Genomic DNA, 14254 nt, shown 5'->3' on the forward strand with positions numbered 1-14254 from the left:
CACACACACACACACACACACACAGGAAGCTACCTCCACCGCATCTGTGCATACACATGATGCACGCATACGGTAAGCTAACTATACCGCATTTGTGCATACCCACAGGATGTATATCACATGCTGGATGGTGTGTATATATACAATATATACACATATAATACACATATGCACATACACATATACCTTTTATGTACATATCTTTGTTCTGTTTTCCTACAGGTAAAAACTAAAGTCAACTACATAAAGTAACTTGCTCAGTGTTGTTGAAATAACCCATGAAATTTCACTTTATTCCAAGGTCCACAGCATTGTTGTTCCTTCTTTATTCCCAAACACTGCATTGCTCCCACACACTGGCTCCACAGTTGTCCCTCCCGTGTAGTTCTGGTCCAGACTCTGTATTACTCTGTATTTTTAATCTCTCATTATATCTGATAGTGAAGAACACACAGCGGACGCTTATCAAAATATGTTGGGATATTCTCTAATAAATGTTATTGGCTTCCTTGCTATCCAGTGCTGATCCCCAGATCAGCAGCATGGCCATCAACTAGGGAACATTCTAGAAATTCAGAATCTGCATTGCACTGGAAACACAGTAGGTCCTACCTGAGACCTACTAAGTAAGAATCTGCAATTTAACGAAATCCCTAGGTGATTCATAAGCAAGTAGAAGGTTGAGAAGCAGTGATCTAACTTACATTTTTAGTTAAAACCTTTTTCAAAGGCGACCAATTTTTTGAAAATGTTTATTTTGATAGAGAGAGAGAAAGAGAAAGTATGCACACCAACAGGGAAGGGCCAGAGAGAGGAACCCAAGCAGGCTCCAGCTCAGCGCAGAGCCCCCCTGCAGGACTCGATCTGGAGAACCACGAGATCGTGACCTGAGCCAAAATCAAGAGTCGGACGCTTAACTGACTGAGCCACCCAGGCGCCCCAAGTTGACCAGTTGTTTGACCCTTGAAACGCATACACTTCCTGGCAGGCCTGCGGGCGAGTGAGGACATCACTGAGGTAAACATATCCACTCTCGGCACAAGTGAGTGGCAGGTCCGGTCTCTGTTCAGCCGGCTCCCTGCTCGGGGAAGGTGGGGGGACAAGGAGCTAACTGTTGGGTGAAGCTGGTGATGTGAGGATTAGAGTGATGTTTCCTTACTGTGAAGAGAACAGCAGTCATCTGTAGATAGGAAAGGGACACAAAATAAAGGGATTTCTGTAATCTTAACTCTTAGCTCGGTCCTCCACTCCTCCTTTGATGTAAGTACAACTCCATGTGAAGGTAGGGGCGCGTTCCAAGGACACAGTGCAGGGAGGAGTGGGGGAAACACCGGTAGAAGACACCCTGTAGACACGTCTCTGCAGGGGCCACTGGGAAGGGCGTTCCTACTCAGGACGCGAGAAACACGGAGCGGGTAGCTCAGAAAGGCCTTTCTTCCTTGAAATCTCAAAACCTCAGGATTAGACGTCTCACGGGTTCCAAAACAGAAGTACGGACAGTTGCATCACTGAATGACGCACACGGATACGTGTAAATATATTCGAAGTGTGAGGCACGCGTGTGCTCCAAGGGCCCGCTGACCAGTACTCCTCCCGACCACAGTACCTGACACCGAGTCAGTTACCCAGAGGGGACAGTTGAGGCTCCAGGAAGGTCATGGACTGACCCCACACCACAAGCCCCACACCCCACATCTGCAGCGTCACCTGGATGCTGAGTGCGTCCTTTACTGCCCACCTATGGAAGGCTTTGGGAAAGATTTCCACCTTTGCCTGGAATCTCCCCCAAGAATGAATAAATCCAAGAAACCAAAGGCCACCCTTGCTGATAGGATCAGGGAAGTCCCCAGCCTTCCCGACCTTACAGATCTGGTAGAAAGATGGGGATTCTCCCAGCTCTGGGCGGGGGGCTGTGTCCGCAGGAAAGGGGTCACACACAGCCCCACTGCGGTCCATAAAGGCCCTGAGACCAGGAGAAGCAGCATCTGGCTCCTGGTGGATCCTGATCGCCTCCTGAAGGGACAGCAGGCCCAGTGGGAGGTGTGGGAGCAGAGGGGACAGGCTGTGTGGGCACAGTGAGGGCAGCAGGTGGACCGGGGCAGGAAAGGAGGCCGCCAGCATGGTTCTGGGGCCACTGGAGACCACCCCTCGTGTGGGCCTGGTGGGGCGCGTGGGCAGTGGTGTCAGTGGACACGGGTGCACGTGGAGGCAGCAGTGGGCAGTGCACACTGGCCACTCACAGGTTCTCCACGAGGCACGGGAGCTGTTGTCCTAGGACCGCAGCTCATTGGGCTCATGCAGGGGCTTGGCTGCCCGGACACACGTGCAGGACACGGTGGGAGGGACCAGCGATGCTCTCCCATCCAGGGCATCGTTGTGCGTGCCTTGGCCCTGAGAGCTGTGGGCATGAGCCTTGGACCCTCACCTCCTACAGCCTGTCACCACCTCCGGTCTGGCTACTTCCCGGGGAATCTGCACATTTCCCAGCGCCGGGAATCCCTATGCATTCAATCAGTAGGTTTGGAATACACTTCCTGAAAAGTAAATTTGGTGTGTCTGACATTTCTCTCTCCCTCTGAAGGAAGCATCACAACTTCCCACGATCAGTAAACCCCAATTCAAGATGTTAGGTTGAATCTTGCCCGACAGGTCCCAGCTTCCAGCCCTTTACTAACACCGCTCTCCACGTCTTCCTGCTTTCCCCCAGACACTGAGTTCAGGTTTCCTCCCCCGTGATTATGTGGTACCTACGCCGGCCAACACCATCACTGCTGCCTTCCACGGGCTGTCAATCACCATGTGGGGCTGCATATGTGTCCCCACCTGGGCCCTGGGGTCCGCAGGACCATGTGCCTCTGGAGCTTCCACAGCCATGAGCCTCTGAGCACACCCAGGATATGGTGTGTGAGGGACTAGAGGATAAGGGGAGAATCTTCCGGTAACATTAGTGGACAAGCATGAGGCCCATGACGGCAGGGATGTAGGGAGGTGCCCTTTCTCTCCCACTCATGGAGCCCTGTAGAAATGTGCTCCCTCCTGTGGGCCAGAAGGCTCTGGGTGAGCACATACCCAGAGACGGGCCCAACGCCCATAACCAACCAGCCAGGAGATGCTGACTTCCTTCCTTTCAGGGATGTGGCTCCTAGAGTCAACACCGCACACAACACTGAGTACTGGCGAGGGTGTGCAGCCACAGGGACCCCACTCCCTGCCAGTGGGAATGCAAAATGGTGTGAACGCTCTGGAAGACAGGCTGGTGCTTTCTTGCAAAACTAAACATACGACCCTGGTATTTACCCAAAAGACTAGAAAACTTATGTCCACACAAAATCTCGCACACGAATGTTTACATAGTTGCCAAAACTTGGATGCAACCAAGGTGGCCTTCAGTAGTTGATGGATAAATAACTTGTGGTCCATACAGACAATGCAATATTATTCAGCCCTAAAAAGAAAAGAGCCTTCAAGCCATGAACAGCCGTGGAAGAACCTTACATGAGTCTTACCAAGTGAAAGAAGGCAGACTGAAAAGGCTACTCACTGTATGGTTCTAACTCTATGACCTTCTGGAAAGAATAAAACTACACAGACAGTAAAAAGAGGAGTGGTTTCCAGGGGCAGAGGATGGGGAGTGCAAACCCACAGAATGTACGACACCAAGAGGGCCCTGATGTAGACTGTGGACTCTGGGTGATGACAACATCATCAGTTGTAACAAATGCACCGTCTGGTGGGGATGCTGGTGGAGGGGGAGGCTGTGCGTGCCGGGGGGCAGGGGAGGATATGAGAAATCTCTGTACCTTCTCAATTTTGCTATGAATCTAAAACCGCCTGAAAAAAATTTTTAAAAAATGCACTGACTGTACAAGATAAGAATAAACACAAGAAGTCCCCTCATCACACCCTCCCTTGGGCGGATGGACAGTGAGACAGAGCAGGAGGGAACAGGCTTGCCAAGGCCCCCAGGGCAGAGCTGGGGTCACCGCCAGCATCCCGGCCCCGCCAGGGCCCTGCACTCAGAAGCACTCTGCTGACAGAGCTCCTGGTGGCACCTGCCGCAAGGTCTTCAAGGCGAACTGAACATGGGAGGCAGTTGGTGCACCTGCCTCTCCTGACACGGAATCGGTCCCTTGCACGTAGGAAATTTTAAGACCACCTAAAGGTCCTCGTGCTGCGGCCAGGTCAGCTGAAGCCTTTCGCGTCTACCATTTACTCCCCACAGCAGGAAGCCAGGCTTTACTTCCATTATTTAAAAGGAAAAATGTTTTATTACATTCGAGGGGTGCCTAAAAGTTATCGGACTCTGGGTTTTTGTGTCTCTACCGGCACCATGAAGACCCATTGGTTCTGTGCTGAACACCAGGTGAGTGTGATGGACACCGGGCCAGTGCACAGGTTTACCCACTAGAGAGGACACGGGCATCCTGGGCGTCCCGAGACGGCGTCTGTAGACCGCTGACCCCCAGGGCAGCCGGATAGCTCCCAGGGTTGCAGAGCACCCCCAGAGGGGGAAGGCAGAACCACCCACGCAGGTGCGAAGTCAGGAAATTTAAGAGGCTGGATGATGAACCACTAAATCCCATGGCCCTCGGGAAGGAGGACAGTGAAAGTAAGCCGTCTGGAGAGTGGGAAGCAATGAGCGGGGGCTCAGCGTGAGCGCGGAGGCGGTCAGGCTGACTTGACCTCTCCCTCTGGGATGGGGTCTTTGGGGCCCGCCTCCCCGGAGCTCATCTGCCTCCCTGCATGACGCCAGCCATCAGCCTGTAGGCAGACACGAGGGGGTGATGGCTGGGATGATTAATTGTGCTTCTTCTGGCTCAGTTAAGGGTAAAGGCCACAGAATCATCAGAACCCAGACCTAGGAAGGTGCAGGACCAAAGAGGAAAACCACTGCCCAGATCTGGCTGTGGTAAGTCCACCGTCTTCCAGGGAACTCTTGTGGGGAATGGGGCTACGTGTGGGGACCCAGGGGACACAGACCAGCACTTGGTCACTCCTGTGTGTCAGCATTCAGAGAACCCTGGTGGCACAGGAAGGTGGATTCAGTAATACTGAATGACCACTTGGGAGTGTTTGCACAAGTAAGTACCACAGAGGGTCTCGACACACAGGAAGAGCTTGTGTGAGAAGGGGCTTCACTGAGGCTAAAGAGAACACAATTCACATGCCTGCAGGGTACCCATGTGCACGGCCATGGCAAAGGGGGATGGTCACAGGCTCCCATAACGAGTGCTTCTTAGGGAAACAGACCAAATAAAATGGTTTCCTATGAATCCCCTCTAAATCCCTGCCAGAGACCCAGCAGTTAGGGCTGGCTGACTGTTGTTTTCTGTTTTTCTGGTATTTTATCAGGGTGAACCTCACAATGTCTCTTGGGATTACCAGGGCACCTAGCACAGCATCTTAAGCTATAACAAAAAGACGGGAGTTACTCCTTTCTTTGCCATTTCAACTGTAAAAATGCATTTAAGCCGAGCATCATGGATCTGGTTAATCCTTCCTTCCCATGTGTCCTGGGGATGCCTTAGTCTGCCCTTCAGAGTGGAGCGTCCAGCTCTGACTTCTCAATGGGGACCCCACAGGGCTCTGAGAGCAGGGGGTCAGACAATCCGGCCCCGACTGTGGATGGATACAACATACGTCCCTTATTAGCAGCAGGGGGTGGTGAGTTCATGATTATGAGGTCGTAATGAGCTTACGAAACATCCTTAAATGTAGCACATCTTAAAACTCAGTCCTAATTTAGGATTAGAGATTGAATTATGCCTTTAAGAATGAAAATGGCAATGTCTACTTAACAACAGACACGTTTCCAGGCCGGTGCCATTCAAGCCAAAACCACCACCCGGGTGCAGTTCATGTCAGACGCGCTGAGCACAGCCTCAGAACACCTAGAGGTGGCCCAGGACACAGCGATGGGGAGACAGCAGCTGCCACAGGTGGGCATCCAGGACCTCACACAGGACAGGTGCCTGCGTGGGTCCTGAGGGCCCCAAGTGTCCTGGGACATTTACTCCAGACGAAGGCCCAGCTCAGCAAGGGGGTGGGAGGGGCTGACGGTGGCTCAGGGCGGGTGGGCCGAGCCGCCTCTGCTCCGGGTCTGGTCCTAACCCGGAGGTGGGATTCGGCAGTGGGGGTGGGTGGTGCAGGGGAAAGGGGAAGCCGAGGGCAGGCGCTGCAGGGCTCTGCAGGAAAGGCGAACCCTGGCAGGGACGGGGACCAGGATGGAACGGACGGGGGTCCACACTCCCACTGGACCTGGCTGCCTTTCTGAGGGCTCAGCCCCAGACCCTGGACCAAGGTCATCACTGGCATTTGCTCTCAGCTGGTTCTCACTTGTATGTAACGTTAAAGGAGGAGGAGAGCCCCCAGTGGGATTTGCTCAAACCCTCTACCCACATGAAGCCGGCTGTGGGTTCCAGCTGTGGCTACAGCCATTCTATTGGTCTCTTTCTGGTTCCACAACTATGGCAACCAATGCTCCAAAAAATAATTTGGGTCACAGGATTTGTGGCTATTTCTCCCACAGCTTCACACCTCCTCTGACCAGGACCCCATCCCAGGACATCTAGGGCAGCCGTTTGCAAGCACAGAAACCGGCCCGTCTACCCTGATGAACCTGTCCTACGCTTATGAACACCATCCATCCACCACCACCTGCTGACGGTGAACTCAAGAGCCGTCTGTTCCTTGGAACGTCCTGCCTCCTGGTGGGATCTCCCAGCAACAGAAGGACAAGTACAGGGCGTGGCTCGCATGGACCTCGTCAGAAAGCCAGCTCCCATCAATGACATGACATGTGGCTCCAGCAGTCCATGGAAGCGGCACTTGGAGAGCAGGCCCGGGAGGCCGCCAGACTGTGTGAAGGTGTGCAGGGGAGCGGAGTGGGGAGGCAGGGGCGCGGGTCCACTGTGACCTTCCATGTGCTTCTGCATCAGCCTCCACATTCTCTTCTGCACCGCGAGCGTGGATCTTCTTTGTCCCCCACTCGCTCCCCCGCCCTCTGTGACTCGGGCCCAGGGTCACCCCACGCTCGTCAGCAGTCCACTGACCTGGCGGCAGGAGGCTACAGGCTGGAGGCTGGGAGTGACCTCCCTGTGCTGCAGGACAGCTGTGCCTGAGTCTCCATACAATGAGAACTTCGTTGGGGGCCTGGTGACAGCTAATTGTATTGTCAACATCACTGGGCCATGGGGTGCCCAGCCATTTGGTCAAACATTCTGGATGTGTCTGTGAATGTGTTTGGGGGTTAACATTTAAATCAGTGGGCTGTGCATCAAGCCGACTGCCATCCCCAGGATAGGTGGGCCCTGTCCAACCAGTTGAAGGCCTGAAGAGAACCAAAGAATTCCCCCATCTGACAGCCTTTGAACAGGGGCTCAGCTCCTCCAGCGTCTACGGCAGCCCGCCAGCCTTCAGAGTCGAAATGGGACATCGGCTCTGCTGGACCTAGACTTGCCAGCCTCCGTAACCATGTGAGCCTGCTCCTGTACATAGATTCCTGAGGTCTCTCGCCATGGGCTCCCCAACACTGCTCCTTTCCCCATGCCTCCCATGATTCCTCCGCTGCTGGCCTCTGGGTGCCTGAGCATCCCGCTGGCCCCACATCCTCCTCCAAGCGGTCGCTCCCCTGAGGTTGGGTCCCTTACTGGGACAGGACCCTGGCAGGTAAACATCACGCCCCTGCCATGCCCGTGCCATTAGTGCAGCGCCACGGAGCTCCACATGCGGCTACTGGGCAGACCCGAGCCGCACCATCGCTCAGAGCCGAGGGCTGGCACAAAGGTACACTCGGCAAAGATGTGCACGGACGGAAAACAACGCTGAGGGCACTGTTCTCTCTGAGTCCTCCCGAGGCTCTGGTCCCGCACAGGCAGGAAGCGTTACCACAACAAAAGCACTGCACTCTGAGCCCAGGCTCCCTGATCTCCTGCATCTCTAGATAGACCCAGGTTGTGAAGGTCACGTGTGCAGGCTTCCCCGAGGGGCCAGCACGACATCTGCATCCACGGCCTCACTGAAGGGGATGCCGTGGAGGCCCCTGCACGTGGCGCAGCCCCCCAGGTCTGAGAGGGCGAGTGGCCCGAACGTGCCCGCCCGGCAGACCCGAGGACGGCCACGTTACTCCAGCAACACTGTCCCCGAGGAGCGAGAGTCCAGATGGATAGTTTTATGATGAATGAGCATCCTGGTAGGAATGGAAGCACAGTGAATCACTTGAACATCCACTGGCTACTGTCCTTGAGGACAGGAAATGAAAAGCATCGTTTTAACAAGCACCAAAGATAAACTAGGAGGGAGGCATGGGCCGCGCTCAACGATAAAAGGACAAGCAGGAGCAAGAGACCAGAAACGTGTGAAAAACACTCACTGCAAATGGAAGGAAAGGCACCAGGGGAACACGAGGAAGGCAGAGCTGCGGCCAGTGCAGATGGCTAGCTGCACAGCCTGCCGGGTTCCTCGGCCTTCCTGGCACAGAGCGCCGCTCACCGGACTCCTCCAGACGGTCCCAACTTCCCCGACCGCTTCCAGGAACCGACCGCGTATGAACTAAAGAACCTTTAGTGCCACTAAAGACCAAGTGCCACGGAGGAAGGAGGAGACTGGGCCCTGCTGGCCTCGATACCACGAGTTTTCCAGGACTTCCTGTTTCCTCTTCACCAACTCTCCACCACACCCACCTTCCTCACACAGAGCGCTTGGCGCTTCTGTGTCTTGGCTACAAAGAGCCGTCGCCACACGCGGAAGGTTCTCTACCAGAACGCACTGTTGTTCACTGCAAAAGATGGGATCGCCTTCCGGCACTAATCTGACCGAGGTCAGTCTGGGTCACGAAGACGCTTCTCCCAAGACCTCATGACCTTTCCAAGCCAACCGTGAGTCTTCAGACATGGCGGCCTGACAAACAGCTGACCATCTGAAGACCACTCCCGCATCTTTCCATACCTTGACTCTGCCATATGCGTACCTTTTCTGCGTTCCTGTACCTCGGCTTTTATCCAAAATTTTAATACAATGTCTACTCATTTATAACATGTACTCACTTTTGTTTTTCTAGTAAGAGAAAAAGAAATCGCTACACAAATTAATGGCCAAAATATATTACAAAGGAAGAGCGTAACCTGCTCAAATATTGCTATATGCTTATTTATTCATTAAAGCAGGTTCCTAAATGGTATCTGTTCAGCCGTGCTTTTAATTATTCCTACTCAGAGTGAAGACATTAAAATTTTATTTCTAGAAAATTACTCAATAGTCCAGAATGCTTTCCAGTAAATCAGACTATTGTGTGTGTAAGTATTTAAAGTTTTCTATAACTGCTTTAGAAAAGAGTCTTACTATTTCCGGTGGCTTTGCAGTGCTCCTAATGACTGGAACATCATCTTTATTCTGTCCCCTGACATGCTGTGAAAAGTTGCAGGAGCAGATCTGCAACAGCTCCAACGATTAGCCCATTTCAGGCACAAGTTTACAAGGACCCGCGTACGTGGAGAGCTGAGTCCAAATATGTGTTTCTACTTGCTGAGCTGCTGGGCACCACCAGCGTACCCACTTCTTTTCTGTACCTCACCTTCCAAAGAAAGGACACGGGGTGAACAGGTACTGAGTGCTGGGCGAGGCAGACGTGCCCACCGCCACCCATGATGTCACAGCAGGAGCCCTGATGTCACAGCAGGAGCCTGTGATGTCACAGCAGGAGCCCTGATGTCAGAGCAGGAGATGTGATGTCACAGCAGGAGCCGTGATGTCAGAGCAGGAGATGTGATGTCAGAGCGAGCCCAGCGATGTCATGTGCACTGCGGTGGCCGCCATGTGGAACCCGGGCCCCATCTGCTCTGAGCATCAGCTATAGATCTAAACGCGCTCTGGCCACCGACAGCCCCATGCAGTCAGTAAGCCGCCTTTGTCCTGTGGGCCTCGCCTTTCTCAGGGGAAAACAGGGATCGCGGTGGAGTGAGGATTAAAGGAGAAACCACACAAAGGGCTTCATGCCGCGTCCAGGCCCGGAGATCGTCTGTGGTGGCAGCAACGAATGCTCCAAGGGGAAAACTACGGCCATTAGCAGGATTTGTAGATTTAAAGCGACAAAATAAAAATATAGCAACAGCAAAACCGTCTGAAACGTGGTTGAAGCAGACGTTTTCTGCAGCTATTTCCACCGTATTCTTTGGCAACACTGGTGTGCTGAGGGGTGACCCTGAGGCCTCGGCAGACACTGCCTCCAGGCTCCATGTTCCTGCGCCCTGGGTCCCCATCATTCCCTTAGCTGGGCTCACACTGCCTGCAAATAACTGAACCGAAGGTCCCCGTTGAGCCCCAGTGGCCAGCAGAGTAATTTTTATACATACTTAAGCCAATCAATCGTCCATAAATGGATTAATCAGATAGAAAAGGCAGACCTCCAGTGAAATCGCCTTGCAACACTCAACGGTAACCAGGCTGTGCTTTTCCCACGTGACTGTGTGTCCAAGAGGCTCGGCCTTGAAAGCACAGCCTAGAAGTACAGCAATGGGTCTGAGAGCCCCCGTAGGGACCTGGAAGGGCTGTGGGGGAGGAGAAGGGCAGGCAGGGGCAGCCGTGAAGCCATCTTCCTCCTCCCAACACACCTTCACCTGTGCTCTGTCCAGTCCCTTAGACGACTACTCCTTCTGGTCCCTTGCAGGGATGAGCAGCCCAGTTTTGTGTGATGCACTTTGCACCTCAATCTCATGTCCTTCTCACTGGCAAGGTCACGGCCTCGTGGTTTTGGAGAGAGGACCAGGGTGCACCTTCCTACTGTGACTTGTCCTCTCTTGTGCATCTCTGCCATGTACCACGGGTCTGTGTCCCCAAAACTCTTAGGTTGAACCCTCATCCCCAGTGTGATGGTACTGAAAGTGGTGGACCCTTGAGGGTGATGTGGTCATGAGGGTGGGGACCCCACAGGATCCCTGCCCCTCCTCCACAGGAGGACACAGCGAGAAGATGCCCTCGTGAACCAGGAAGAGACCTCACGAGACACCCACCACAAGGCTGGCGCCTTGAACCCGGACGCCTGGCCTCCAGAAGCGCAGGATTCATCCCCGCTGTAGATGGGCTGCCGGGCCTATGGCACTGCGTGTGCACAGCCGGCCATCTGTTCTCGCCCGAGGGGCACGGGCTGCGGGGGGGTGCTGCCTCACTCGCTCCTGGGGAGCTCCCCGACTGCCGCTTGCTGGCTGGGGCTGTGGCCGCCCTGTGCACCTGCACCTCTCCCATCTCCACTCACGGCTGGCGGGAGTCCCGTCCTCGCCTGGAGCCAGTCGGTGGGAGACGGTATGTCACTGCCTCTGTGCGGGAGTGCGTGCTACCCCCCCAGCCGGCTTCTTGCCCCGTCCCCCTCTCCCACGTATCTCTTCTCCCAATAGCTCTGGCCCAAACCGAGCCTGAGCAGAGAACAGGTGCCACCCCTACCACAGAGTCCGAGTCCTGAGTCTCCCTTCCCCCAGCTCCCCATCCTGCCTGATGCTGTCTCCTCCTGAACAAGGCATAGGGCCTGGGATGAGTGGAGGGGAGCAGAAGGGAGGGGAGGGGGCCTCAGTGGCTCAGCTGCTGCTCCCACCTCCCCCGGGGTCTCTGTTCGCAGAGCAAACCTTCCCATCTGCTCTGGGCCACCCAGCGAACCGGGCTTCGTGCCCACGGGCTGTGACCTTGGCCGCAAGGTGTGACTTTGCGGATCCTGGGGCAGAGCTGAGGGCTGGGGGCAGTGCACGCAGAGCTTGACCCCTCCAGCCTCTGTTCCCGCTGGCCGGCTATGCCCCTCGTGAGTGTCCCAGGCCAGGTCAGGGCACCACCCTCCGGAGTGTGGTGGCACAAGGTCCCTAGAGCGCCGGCACTGAGGCTGCAGGCATCGCTTCAAAACAACAGGAAGTGTCCCCAGGCTGGTTTTAAGTCAGACCACAAACTGGACGCTTATAAAAAAGCCTTTTCACTTTCAGGGTGATGGGCAGTTCACGGGGTTGGATGGGGGACGTGCTCATTAAAATAAGTCAACCCGTCCAGATGCGCCATGTGAAGGTACACAAGTTTGTGCGTGTGCAGCCTGTGTGAGCATGTACACGCACACACGCACACAGACAGCCAGGCATGCACGTTCCCAAAGCTGACATCCGTGTCTTCGTGGAGGTTCTAGGGACACATTTCCGCCCTGGCAGCTCATCCAGACCAGCCGCTGAGCAACATACTAAGCAGAGTCCGGGGTCCGGCCACCTCACCTCTGGGACCCCGCCTGGACAGAGGATGGCAGGTGGGCACTCTGCTCTCAGACACTCCCGTCAGGGGTCCCTGTGCTCCCAGAAGTCCCCGGGCTCACTCCAGCGCCCGCGTGGTCCTGGCCATCTGTCCGTCCATCCTGACCATCAGCACCACCAGGTTCACTCTCAGACACAACACATCAGGCTTGGGGTACAGGAGCTGCTTCTCCCACAGCTGGAAGGCTTGTGGTTTTGTTTGTGTGTTCCCACCCTTCAGCTGTTCCAGAATTCCGGAAATTCCAGCCATTCCCTGGACGAGCGCGTCTCAGACTGTGGACCAGTGTCACCGGGAGCCTGCTAGGCGCCTGTTCCTGGGACCCCCCCCCCCCCACACTCCTGGGCCTCCCCCTAGAAGGAGGTGGCGCTGCTGGTCAAAGACACCCAGAAGAGAAACTTCTGGAGTTTCCGGGTCGGACTGTGCGTTACAAGGATTCGTAGGTTAAATCCCTGCCAGCCGCCTACTGAGCCAAGCTGCACCGAGAGCAGGTGCTCTCTGCCCCGGGTCAGAGGAAGAACAATCAAACCAGCAGAGCAGCAAACGAGTGCAGTCGCCCCATGGAACCCAGTCCACTGACTCGTGCTAAGCAGCTCCGGGGCTCAGGACATGCACGACGGTGAGAAGCGCCTGACCCGCATGCCTGCCTCTCCAGCCCCAGCGACTCTCACACACAAACACAAGGGGGGCTCTGGAGCTCTTCCCAAGGCCGGCTTGTTGTCTGTGAGGGGATGGGCAGAGCCCCACCCAGAAGTGGGTTCTAGACGGTTCTGTCATCCCTGCAGCTGCCCCCCAGTGGGGCCTTCCGAGGGATGAGGGCTCATCAAGGAGGTGCCTGCAATCAAGAACAAATCAACTCCCCAGACTCGTCTTTTGGCAAGATGTCTCATGGTTTAGAAATCAGCCCTGGAGTTAAATCCAGCGCCGCGAGATCCAAGCACGACGAGCCTCAAAAGCCCGGCAACGGTTCTAAATTCCATCTCCACACCCAGTGCAGACTGTGGGGTCGTGGAGGTGAGCCGCAGCCCAGGCTCGGTCTCCAGGGCGGCCACACCGGAGGGAGATGAGATTCTGCCCTAGAGGGCAGCCTCCCAGGGTCCCCAGGTCACCCTGGTTGTCAGGACTGCTCCCCAGAACTGCCCCTGCTGGGAACCTCAGGAATGTGAGGTTGCTGTATGCAGACGGGCCTGAAATTCCCCCAAGGGGGTGGCAGGGGGACAGGGCACAGATGGTGGGAGACACATGACCTCTGCCAGACCCCAGGCTCCTTCCTCAGGAGACCTTAGACCTCCTGGGTGGAGCAGAGGAGCCCAGGAAGGCTTGGAGGCATGAGGCTTTCATGGGCAAAGAGCTTGGAGCAGAGGCCCGGGGCTCGCGGGCATCGGCGGGGGGGAGGGGGGTCTCCAGAGCGTGGCCTGCACAAGTCAGCCCCGGGGAAGGGCATGCCGCGTTCGACCATCCTGTCACCAGGACACATCGGCCACCTGTTTCCCATAAGCTCACGTTTACCCAGCATGTGACATAAGGGCACGTGGCTGCATGTGTTTCCATCAGCACCCCCGCTCTGGGGACTCTCCAGCATGACCTCAGGGGGGTACCTCCTCCCCAGGGCATAGATGCGCATCCCCTCTGTGCCTCCCTGTCTACTGCCCTCCAGCTCTATCATCCGCATATCCCCCCGCCCCGTGACGGTGCCTGTGTCGGCCAAACAGCAAACTCAGCACTATCAGGTGAGCAGCCCGCCTACCCCTTGGGCGCCACGGAGGGATGTCACCATCCACCTGGACCACCATGCAGGGACGTCACTGTCCACCTGGACCACCACGCAGGGACATCACTGTCCACCTGGACCACCACACAGGGATGTCACCATCCGCCTGGACCATCATGCAGGGACGTCACCATCCGCCTGGACCACCACGCAGGGACATCACTGTCCACCTGGACCACCACGCAGGGATGTCACCATCCGCCTGGACCGTCACGC

At 55.6% G+C, this 14254-nt stretch overlaps 1 protein-coding gene across 3 annotated transcripts in view; it reads right to left on the reverse strand.

Moving 5' to 3' along the window:
* The window catches only part of DLGAP2 (DLG associated protein 2), a 386235-nt gene extending 376610 nt beyond the window's left edge, over positions 1 to 9625 (reverse strand). For all 3 annotated transcript variants that reach the window (XM_049631829.1, XM_049631830.1, XM_049631828.1), the window contains exon 1: positions 9340 to 9625. The gene's annotated coding sequence lies outside the window, so the exon portion shown is untranslated. The remainder of the gene's footprint in view (positions 1 to 9339) is intronic.
* Between the last annotated feature and the right edge of the window lie 4629 nt (positions 9626 to 14254).

Source organism: Panthera uncia, chromosome B1, assembly GCF_023721935.1.
Source record: "Panthera uncia isolate 11264 chromosome B1, Puncia_PCG_1.0, whole genome shotgun sequence".
Taxonomy (NCBI): domain Eukaryota; kingdom Metazoa; phylum Chordata; class Mammalia; order Carnivora; family Felidae; genus Panthera; species Panthera uncia.